The following is an 11,262-nucleotide window of genomic DNA, read 5'->3' as shown; positions in this document are numbered from 1 at the left end:
ACTTGGGCTTAACGAACATGCGTATATGAACTTCCTTGGCATGCTGTACTAAGATCTGTCTTCTGATTGAGTTGCCATCACCTGTACCAACCTCTGAGCACCTGTACCATCCTCTGAGTGAGTTGCCATCAAGGACAACACTTGAATCATAACGCCAACAATCTCCCCCTTTGGACTTGATGGCAACCACCACACCAAGTCACTCTCCCCCTTTGACATCAAGGGCAAAGGGCTGTGCTCCCCCTGAGGACATGCTGATACCTCTGCTTGGCTGTGCTGACTCGTGCTCCCCCTGACAGTAGGCCAGATCTGCAAAAGATGTTCTTCAACAAGAACCAAGACTTATACACCATAAGCGACCATCCTATCACCAAAAGACTCAATACATACATCCATACTCCCTACCAAGAGGGGACATATCAGAAACAACCAATTATATTACAGCATTCATCCCAGGCATAGTGGGGAAACCAACATAGGCCGTTACATGACCTTGACACCATAAAAGAGATATGACAAGAGAGATACATGACATAGAGACAACAGATCTAGACCAAGACTTAGGAAAGGCACCAGCAGCATCTGATAAACATCTTGTTAGATCAGCAACCAGGATTTCTTTCTGAGCTCCTTCTCCTGAAACCAACAACCAAAACATCTGAATGCCAACAATGCTTTATGAGACTTTTAAGCTGCTCCCCCTGAACCTGTGCCTGTTGCACTCCCTGAAACTGTGCCTGAAGAATTCTGACATTCCCATTGCTGTTCAGAACTTCAGAGTTTTCCCTTGCTGTTCAGAACTTCATATACGCGATTTCTCCTGTATAAAACAGCGTATGTACGCGGATATTCTTTCTGCAACAAGCGTCCAGCATACACGCGACTTACCCATCATGAATCCGCGTATATACGCGCATATCCCTTCCGTAACTTGCGTATACCAACTTTTCTGTAGAACAAACAAACTTCAACAGCAGGATGAAGCATCAACTACTCCCAGCTTTTGTCTGAGATATTCAAAAGTTTCCCTGGGCAGTGGCTTTGTGAGAATATCGGCAACTTGCTCCTTAGAAGGAACATACTCCAACTTGACCTTCTGCTCAAGCACTTGTTCCCGAAGAAAATGGTACTTGATTGGTATGTGCTTGGTCTTTGAGTGCATGACTGGATTCTTTGAAATGCTGATTGCACTTGTATTATCACATAAGATAGAGACAGGTGGAGTGCAAGTGATTTGAAAGTCCTGCAAGGTCTGCATCATCCAAAGAAGTTGTGTGCAACAAGATGCTGCAGCCACATATTCTGCTTCAGCTGTAGATAAGGCAATCGAACTTTGTTTCTTGCTGAACCAAGATACTAATCTGGAACCCATGAAGAAAGCACCTCCACTTGTGCTTTTCCTATCATCCACACTTCCAGCCCAATCTGCATCTGTGTAAGCATGAAGAGTGAGATCTGTATTTCTAGGATACCATAAGCCATAGTTTTGGGTCCCTTGAAGATATTTGAAGATTCTTTTGACTGCCTGAAGATGAGTTTCCTTTGGGTTGGCTTGAAATCTTCCAACCATTCCTACTGCATGTGTAATATCTGGTCGAGTACCTGTCAAATAAAGCAAACTCCCAATCATGGATCTATAAGTGGGTTGGTGAACTGCTGCTGATTCATCATTTGCACTGAGGCTGCATCCTGTAACCATGGGTGTACATACTGGCTTTGACTCTTCCATGCCATACTTCTTCAAGATCTGCTTGAGGTATTTGGTTTGAGATAAGAAGATACCTCCTTTATTTTGTTGGATTTGTAATCCAAGAAAATATGTCAATTCTCCAAGAAGTGACATTTCGAATTCTTTCTGCATAACCAAGGCAAAGTTTTGACTCATAGTTTCTTCATTGCTGCCAAAAATAATATCATCTACATAAACAACAAGAATTAGCAATTTGTTATTTTCAACTTTTATGTAGAGATTGCTATCTGCTGATCCTTTTGAAAAACCTTGTTGGTGAAGATATTTGTCCAACCGATAGTACCAAGCCCTTGGAGCTTGTTTGAGTCCATAGAGTGCCTTTTTCAATCTACATACAAGGTTTGGGTCATTCCCAAGAATGAAACCATCTGGCTGCTCAATATAGACTTCTTCTTCTAAGTCTCCATTCAGGAAGGCTGATTTCACGTCCATTTGAAATACCTTGAAGTTTTGAAAGCTTGAGAGAGCAAGGAACATTCGGATGGCCTCTAGTCTTGCCACAGGAGCAAAGGTCTCTTCAAAATCTATTCCTTCTTGCTGTGCATACCCTTTACAAACAAGTCTGGCCTTGTTTCTAATTACTTCTCCATTTTCATTTAATTTATTCTTGAAGACCCATTTTGTTCCTATTACATTCTTATCTTTTGGTCTAGGAACTAATTCCCAAGTGTTGTTCTTTTCAATTTGTTCAAGTTCTTCATCCATTGCTTTGACCCAACATTCATCTTTGCATGCCTCTTTCACATTTTGTGGTTCAATGGAGGAGAGTAGTGCCAAGTAGCTTGAAGCTTCTGCAAGTGTCCTTCTTGTTTGTACTCCTGCTTCTTTCTGCCCCACAATCTGAGTTTCTGGATGATTCTTTTGGACATATCTGGATGGAGTCTTCTCTTCTATTCTTGTCTGCTCCTCTGGTTCTTCTTGAGATTCTTCTTCTTCTTGAGGTTCTTCTTCTTCATCATTTTGCCTTTGAGAGTAACCTTCATCTTCTTCAATGTCTTCATGATGAACTTGCCTAGGAATATATCCCTTCTCATCAACCACTATATCAATACTGTCAACAATTCTGCCAAGTCTTTTATTGTAGCACTTGTATGCTTTGCTATGTGGAGAATAACCAAGAAGAATGCCCTCATCTGCTCTAGGTTCAAGTTTGCCAAGTTGCTCATCAGTATTCTTAATATAACATTTGCTCCCAAAGATTTTGAAATGCTTCACGGAAGGAGTTTTACCACTCCAAAGCTCATGAGGTGTTTGAGTGCTGTTTACTCGGACATTTGTTTTGTTAAGAATGATAACAGCAGCATGTGCAGCTTCACCCCAGAAGGTTGCAGGAGTACCTGATTCATCGAGCATAGCACGAGCCATTTGTTGGATAGTTCTGTTCATTCTTTCCACAACCCCATTTTGCTGAGGAGTTCTAGCTGTAGAGAATTCTCTTCTTATCCCATGTTCATCGCAGAAATCGAAAAATTCATTTGATGTGAACTCCCCACCTCTGTCAGATCTGAGGCACTTAATTTTGTGTCCTGATTCATTTTCAGCCAATGCTTTGAAGGATTTGAATTTTTCGAATGCTTCATCTTTGTGCTTCATAAGCCCTAACCAAACAAACCTTGAGAAATCATCAATGAATAATATCAGATATTCTTCTCCTCGAGGTGTCCTTTTCCTAAATGGACCACATACATCTGTATGGACTAGCTCAAGAGGCAAGCTAGCTGATCCTTCCTTCTCTGGAAAGTTAGTTCTGGTTTGCTTTCCAAACTGACAAGATTTGCATATGGTGTTGTCTGGAATTTTGATATCTGGAAGATCGCGAACTGCCTGATATTTGCATGCTTTTCTTATTTGTGAGAAGCTTAGATGTCCCAACCTTCGATGCCATAACCAGTGCTCTTCATCCTTGCTAAGATAGCATTGTTGTTGTCCTTCTTCAAATATGTACAGATTATTTGGAGTTCTTTTGCCTTTGAGAACTGTTTTACCTGTATCAAGATCACGAACAAGACATCCATTCGATCTGAAAATAACCTCGGTTTTTTGATCACACATCTGGCTGACACTTAGTAGATTATGCTTCAATCCATCAACATACAAAACATTTCCAGCCTTGACCTTTTCTTTCAAAGGAGCAATACCTTTTCCTTTTATAGTTGCAGGAGTATCATTTCCAAAAGAAACTTTCTTTCCCTTTTCTAAGGTAGAATAAGATTCAAGTTTTTCTTTATCACCTGTCATATGTTTCGAACATCCACTGTCAATGTACCATAGATTTTCCTGTCCTTCTGCATAAAAAGCTATCCCACATCTTTCTGTCTGAGGTTCCTTTATTCTCCATTTTTTGGTGCTCGTGGCTTGTTCCTTTTTCTCCTGAAACCTGCTCCTGCATTCAGATTCTTTATGACCAAAATTATTGCAAATAGAACATTCAACTTCATTTTCAAGAACCGAAAAGTTGTTATAGGTCCTCTTTGTAATCCCTGTCATACTTCTTTGTTTTTGAGCTTCCCTAGTCATGATTGTTTTATATGCAACACATTGAGCTGCTTTGTGACCAAAGTTATGGCAAGAAAAGCATTGTCCATTGAAGAAGCTTCTGCGGTTATTGAATCTACCAGCCAACTGATTGTAATTTCTATTTTCATCTATTCTTGTGCCAAACTGAGAAGATTTTACCTGTGGTTGGTTGTAGCTTTTGTTCACCCTTAAGAAGGATTGTCCCTGATAGTTTCTGTTTGTAATTCGTCCCTGCTTTACCTGATTATCTTCATTGTTCTTCTGCTCATTTCTTCTTGCTGCATCAAGATAACTTTTTGAGGTGGATGCTTGAGAGGTTTCTCCATTATAGCCCAAACCTGTCTTGTTTAGAGGAGACCGCTGCACATTGATAATCTCATCCAAAGTTTCAGATCCTTTGACAAACTTAAGATTAATAGCTTTTGTTTTCTCAATTTCTTTTCTGAGACCAACAATTTCACCTTCTAGTTTTTCAAGATGTTTTTCCTTTTCATCAATTTGAAATTGCAAAGTATCAATGATCACACTCTTTTCTTCTATGCATCTCTTGAGTCTAGTAATTTCATTATAGAGATTATCCACATCTACAGCATCCTCATAATCATCATCTTCAAATGCCATTAACAGCTTATATTTATTACCTTGTTCATCTTCATCACTGTTTGATAAGCCATCACTATCTTCATGGGTGTAGTAGCTTTTCTTATTTGCACTTTGTTTCTTGTTCCATCTAGCAGGTTCTTTTCCTTTATCCTTATAAGGACATTTTGCAGCATAATGACCTACTCTTCCACAAGCAAAGCATTTGAAAGGTAGCTTACCTCTGAACCTTCCAGCACCCCTTTGAAGATTTATGACAAAATTTGATTCTTCTTCTTCTTCTTCTGGAACATGGCTTGCTTCATAGTAATCTTCTTTTCTTGATGCCTTAAAAGCAGCTTCCCTTCTGTCTGATGGACCTCCCTTTCTCATTTCATAAGCAGTTAGAATTCCATGTAGCTGAGACATAGTGAGAACTTTGAGATTTTCCTTTTCTTCTATTGCAGATACTTTAGATTCAAACTTGGGGGATAATGATCTTAGAATCTTTTGAACTACTATAGTCTCTTTTATTTCTTCACCCAAATTTTTCATACAATTAACAATCTCATCTACCCGAAGAAAATAATTAGCCACACTTTCATCATTATACATCTTGAGGGTCTCATATTGAATCCTGAGAGTTTGAAGTTTAGCTTGCTTTACCTGTTCATCTCCTTCATAGCTAGTGATCATTTTGTCCCATATCTCTTTTGCTGATTTGAAGTGCATGACCTTCATGAATTCTGTTTGAGATATACTTCCTAATAGAGTACTGACTGCTTTTGCATTTGTTTCATATGCCTTTTTCTCAGCTGGATCTGTAGGAGTAGCTGAAGGAAAAGCATAGCCTGTTTCTACAATGTCCCAAACTTCTGTACCAAGAGATTGAAGATATGCAGTAACTCTTACCTTCCAATAATTGAAATTTGTTCCATCAAAAACCGGTGGCCTGATTGATGCTTCTTTCTCGTAGTTGCTCATGATGAATGATCTACCTTCAAGCGATCAAGCTTCTCTGAAGGACCTGCTCTGATACCAATTGTTGGAAATAATACTGAGAGGGGGGGTGAATCAGTATTATCAGATTAATCAAACTTTTTAAATGCTCAGAAACATATACGCTACTTCAGTTAAGTGAACCAGCGTGTACACGCTACTGTGACGAAGTAAAACAGCGTATAAGAAGAAAACTCATAATTTAGTTAGCTTATTCTTCAGTTAAGTGCATCAGGACATTATTCACCACATTAACAGTAAACATGTGCAGTATAACAGAACAGATAAAAAGCCACACACATGAACACCAAGATATAAGGTGGAAACCCAATGTGGGTGAAAACCACCTGCTGCAAGTTGTCTCTATCTTTCTTTAATATGAAACTTCAGTTTACAATCTTTTGTACTGGTGCAGCCTTATACCAGTACGCAGGCTACAACCTGCAGAAGGCTACAACCTTCTCTCGTTCTCCAAACTTCCTTGGAAGGGAGCTCCAACCCCCTTTGCTCTTGTACTAGCCAAGATACTAGTACGTAGGTGCTGACCTACAATCTTTCTTCTTTCAGGTATCACTTTTCATACATTTTCAGACTTGGATATTCCTGAAGCACAACATTACAATCTGAAGACCACAATTCATTCAATTTCCACAACAGATCATTGAAGCATAAAACAACCAAACTTTGAATCACTGAACCACTGAACCCTGTCAATCACCAGTTACCAGAACACAGAGCAGACTACAGAACTCTGCAATAACAGTCAGACCCACTGTAAACCCAAAATCAAGCTTCAAAAGATATACGCTACTTCAATGAGCAAAACCCGCGTATACACGCGCTTTTACCGAAGCCAACCTGCGTACAGATCTAAAAATAAACTTTCTCAATTTGCAGCTGTACCAGACATTAGTTAGACCCAGAACGTAACATTGCGACAATATGCAGATCTAGAAATACGCATAATCAACCATATCATGATAGTGCATTTCAAACCATTAGATCCCGATCTATCCTTAGATCTAGTCTTCCATCAACCGATGTGATCTCTCCTTGGCTTAGATCAAGCAACCCAGAACCTGCATATCAGATCTCTTTCTCTCTTAGATATTCAAGCCTTGTCGAAAAGATGATATTGCCTAATGATCTTCTTCTCCTTATATAGTCTTAGGCCTAGCTCAATACCAAGAGCCAAAACCATAGTAACACAATACCATCAACTTCAAAACTAGGGATCGACACGCCCGTCGAGATACAATGGTCCGAAATCATAGGCACAACTTCCAAGGACTAACCACCATGGACCAAAGATACTTTTCCACATACACGCGCTTTTTCTGAATCCAACTAGCGTGTACACGCGACTTGGGCTTAACGAACATGCGTATATGAACTTCCTTGGCATGTTGTACTAAGATCTGTCTTCTGATTAAGTTGCCATCACCTGTACCAACCTCTGAGCACCTGTACCATCCTCTGAGTGAGTTGCCATCAAGGACAACACTTGAATCATAATGCCAACAATCTCCCCCTTTGGACTTGATGGCAACCACCACACCAAGTCACTCTCCCCTTTGACATCAAGGGCAAAGGGCTGTGCTCCCCCTGAGGACATGCTGATACCTCTGCTTGGCTGTGCTGACTCGTGCTCCCCCTGACAGTAGGCCAGATCTGCAAAAGATGTTCTTCAACAAGAACCAAGACTTATACACCATAAGGGACCGTCCTATCACCAAAAGACTCAATACATACATCCATACTCCCTACCAAGAGGGGACATATCAGAAACAACCAATTATATTACAGCATTCATCCCAGGCATAGTGGGGAAACCAACATAGGCCGTTACATGACCTTGACACCATAAAAGAGATATGACAAGAGAGATACATGACATAGAGACAACAGATCTAGACCAAGACTTAGGAAAGGCACCAGCAGCATCTGATAAACATCTTGTTAGATCAGCAACCAGGATTTCTTTCTGAGCTCCTTCTCCTGAAACCAACAACCAAAACATCTGAATGCCAACAATGCTTTATGAGACTTTTAAGCTGCTCCCCCTGAACCTGTGCCTGTTGCACTCCCTGAAACTATGCCTGAAGAATTCTGACATTCCCATTGCTGTTCAGAACTTCAGAGTTTTCCCTTGCTGTTCAGAACTTCATATACGCGATTTCTCCTGTATAAAACAGCGTATATACGCGGATATTCTTTCTGCAACAAGCGTCCAGCATACACGCGACTTACCCATCATGAATCCGCGTATATACGCGCATATCCCTTCCGTAACTTGCGTATACCAACTTTTATGTAGAACAAACAAACTTCAACAGCAGGATGAAGCATCAACTACTCCCAGCTTTTGTCTGAGATATTCAAAAGTTTCCCTGGGCAGTGGCTTTGTGAGAATATCGGCAACTTGCTCCTTAGAAGGAACATACTCCAACTTGACCTTCTGCTCAAGCACTTGTTCCCGAAGAAAATGGTACTTGATTGGTATGTGCTTGGTCTTTGAGTGCATGACTGGATTCTTTGAAATGCTGATTGCACTTGTATTATCACATAAGATAGAGACAGGTGGAGTGCAAGTGATTTGAAAGTCCTGCAAGGTCTGCATCATCCAAAGAAGTTGTGTGCAACAAGATGCTGCAGCCACATATTCTGCTTCAGCTGTAGATAAGGCAATCGAACTTTGTTTCTTGCTGAACCAAGATACTAATCTGGAACCCATGAAGAAAGCACCTCCACTTGTGCTTTTCCTATCATCCACACTTCCAGCCCAATCTGCATCTGTGTAAGCATGAAGAGTGAGATCTGTATTTCTAGGATACCATAAGCCATAGTTTTGGGTCCCTTGAAGATATTTGAAGATTCTTTTGACTGCCTGAAGATGAGTTTCCTTTGGGTTGGCTTGAAATCTTCCAACCATTCCTACTGCATGTGTAATATCTGGTCGAGTACCTGTCAAATAAAGCAAACTCCCAATCATGGATCTATAAGTGGGTTGGTGAACTGCTGCTGATTCATCATTTGCACTGAGGCTGCATCCTGTAACCATGGGTGTACATACTGGCTTTGACTCTTCCATGCCATACTTCTTCAAGATCTGCTTGAGGTATTTGGTTTGAGACAAGAAGATACCTCCTTCATTTTGTTGGATTTGCAATCCAAGAAAATATGTCAATTCTCCAAGAAGTGACATTTCGAATTCTTTCTGCATAACCAAGGCAAAGTTTTGACTCATAGTCTCTTCATTGCTGCCAAAAATAATATCATCTACATAAACAACAAGAATTAGCAATTTGTTATTTTCAACTTTTATATAGAGATTGCTATCTGCTGATCCTTTTGAAAAACCTTGTTGGTGAAGATATTTGTCCAACCGATAGTACCAAGCCCTTGGAGCTTGTTTGAGTCCATAGAGTGCCTTTTTCAATCTGCATACAAGGTTTGGGTCATTCCCAAGAATGAAACCATCTGGCTGCTCAATATATACTTCTTCTTCTAAGTCTCCATTCAGGAAGGCTGATTTCACGTCCATTTGAAATACCTTGAAGTTTTGAAAGCTTGAGAGAGCAAGGAACATTCGGATGGCCTCTAGTCTTGCCACAGGAGCAAAGGTCTCTTCAAAATCTATTCCTTCTTGCTGTGCATACCCTTTACAAACAAGTCTGGCCTTGTTTCTAATTACTTCTCCATTTTCATTTAATTTATTCTTGAAGACCCATTTTGTTCCTATTACATTCTTATCTTTTGGTCTAGGAACTAATTCCCAAGTGTTGTTCTTTTCGATTTGCTCAAGTTCTTCATCCATTGCTTTGACCCAACATTCATCTTTGCATGCCTCTTTCACATTTTGTGGTTCAATGGAGGAGAGTAGTGCCAAGTAGCTTGAAGCTTCTGCAAGTGTCCTTCTTGTTTGTACTCCTGCTTCTTTCTGCCCCACAATCTGAGTTTCTGGATGATTCTTTTGGACATATCTGGATGGAGTCTTCTCTTCTATTCTTGTCTGCTCCTCTGGTTCTTCTTGAGATTCTTCTTCTTCTTGAGGTTCTTCTTCTTCATCATTTTGCCTTTGAGAGTAACCTTCATCTTCTTCAATGTCTTCATGATGAACTTGCCTAGGAATATATCCCTTCTCATCAACCACTATATCAATACTGTCAACAATTCTGCCAAGTCTTTTATTGTAGCACTTGTATGCTTTGCTATGTGGAGAATAACCAAGAAGAATGCCCTCATCTGCTCTAGGTTCAAGTTTGCCAAGTTGCTCATCAGTATTCTTAATATAACATTTGCTCCCAAAGATTTTGAAATGCTTCACGGAAGGAGTTTTACCACTCCAAAGCTCATGAGGTGTTTGAGTGCTGTTTACTCGGACATTTGTTTTGTTAAGAATGATAACAGCAGCATGTGCAGCTTCACCCCAGAAGGTTGCAGGAGTACCTGATTCATCGAGCATAGCACGAGCCATTTGTTGGATAGTTCTGTTCATTCTTTCCACAACCCCATTTTGCTGAGGAGTTCTAGCTGTAGAGAATTCTCTTCTTATCCCATGTTCATCGCAGAAATCGAAAAATTCATTTGATGTGAACTCCCCACCTCTGTCAGATCTGAGGCACTTAATTTTGTGTCCTGATTCATTTTCAGCCAATGCTTTGAAGGATTTGAATTTTTCGAATGCTTCATCTTTGTGCTTCATAAGCCCTAACCAAACAAACCTTGAGAAATCATCAATGAATAATATCAGATATTCTTCTCCTCGAGGTGTCCTTTTCCTAAATGGACCACATACATCTGTATGGACTAGCTCAAGAGGCAAGCTAGCTGATCCTTCCTTCTCTGGAAAGTTAGTTCTGGTTTGCTTTCCAAACTGACAAGATTTGCATATGGTGTTGTCTGGAATTTTGATATCTGGAAGATCGCGAACTGCCTGATATTTGCATGCTTTCCTTATTTGTGAGAAGCTTAGATGTCCCAACCTTCGATGCCATAACCAGTGCTCTTCATCCTTGCTAAGATAGCATTGTTGTTGTCCTTCTTCAAATATGTACAGATTATTTGGAGTTCTTTTGCCTTTGAGAACTGTTTTACCTGTATCAAGATCACGAACAAGACATCCATTCGATCTGAAAATAACCTCGGTTTTTTGATCACACATCTGGCTGACACTTAGTAGATTATGCTTCAATCCATCAACATACAAAACGTTTCCAGCCTTGACCTTTTCTTTCAAAGGAGCAATACCTTTTCCTTTTATAGTTGCAGGAGTATCATTTCCAAAAGAAACTTTCTTTCCCTTTTCTAAGGTAGAATAAGATTCAAGTTTTTCTTTATCACCTGTCATATGTTTCGAACATCCACTGTCAATGTACCATAGATTTTCCTGTCCTTCTGCATAAAAAGCTATCCCA

Source organism: Pinus tabuliformis, chromosome 1_1 (genome assembly GCF_031772625.1).
Source record: "Pinus tabuliformis cultivar Carrire ecotype Pingquan chromosome 1_1, CPIR1, whole genome shotgun sequence".
NCBI lineage: Eukaryota > Viridiplantae > Streptophyta > Pinopsida > Pinales > Pinaceae > Pinus > Pinus tabuliformis.
The sequence above is the reverse complement of the archived record's forward strand: the minus strand, read 5'-3'. Positions refer to the sequence as shown.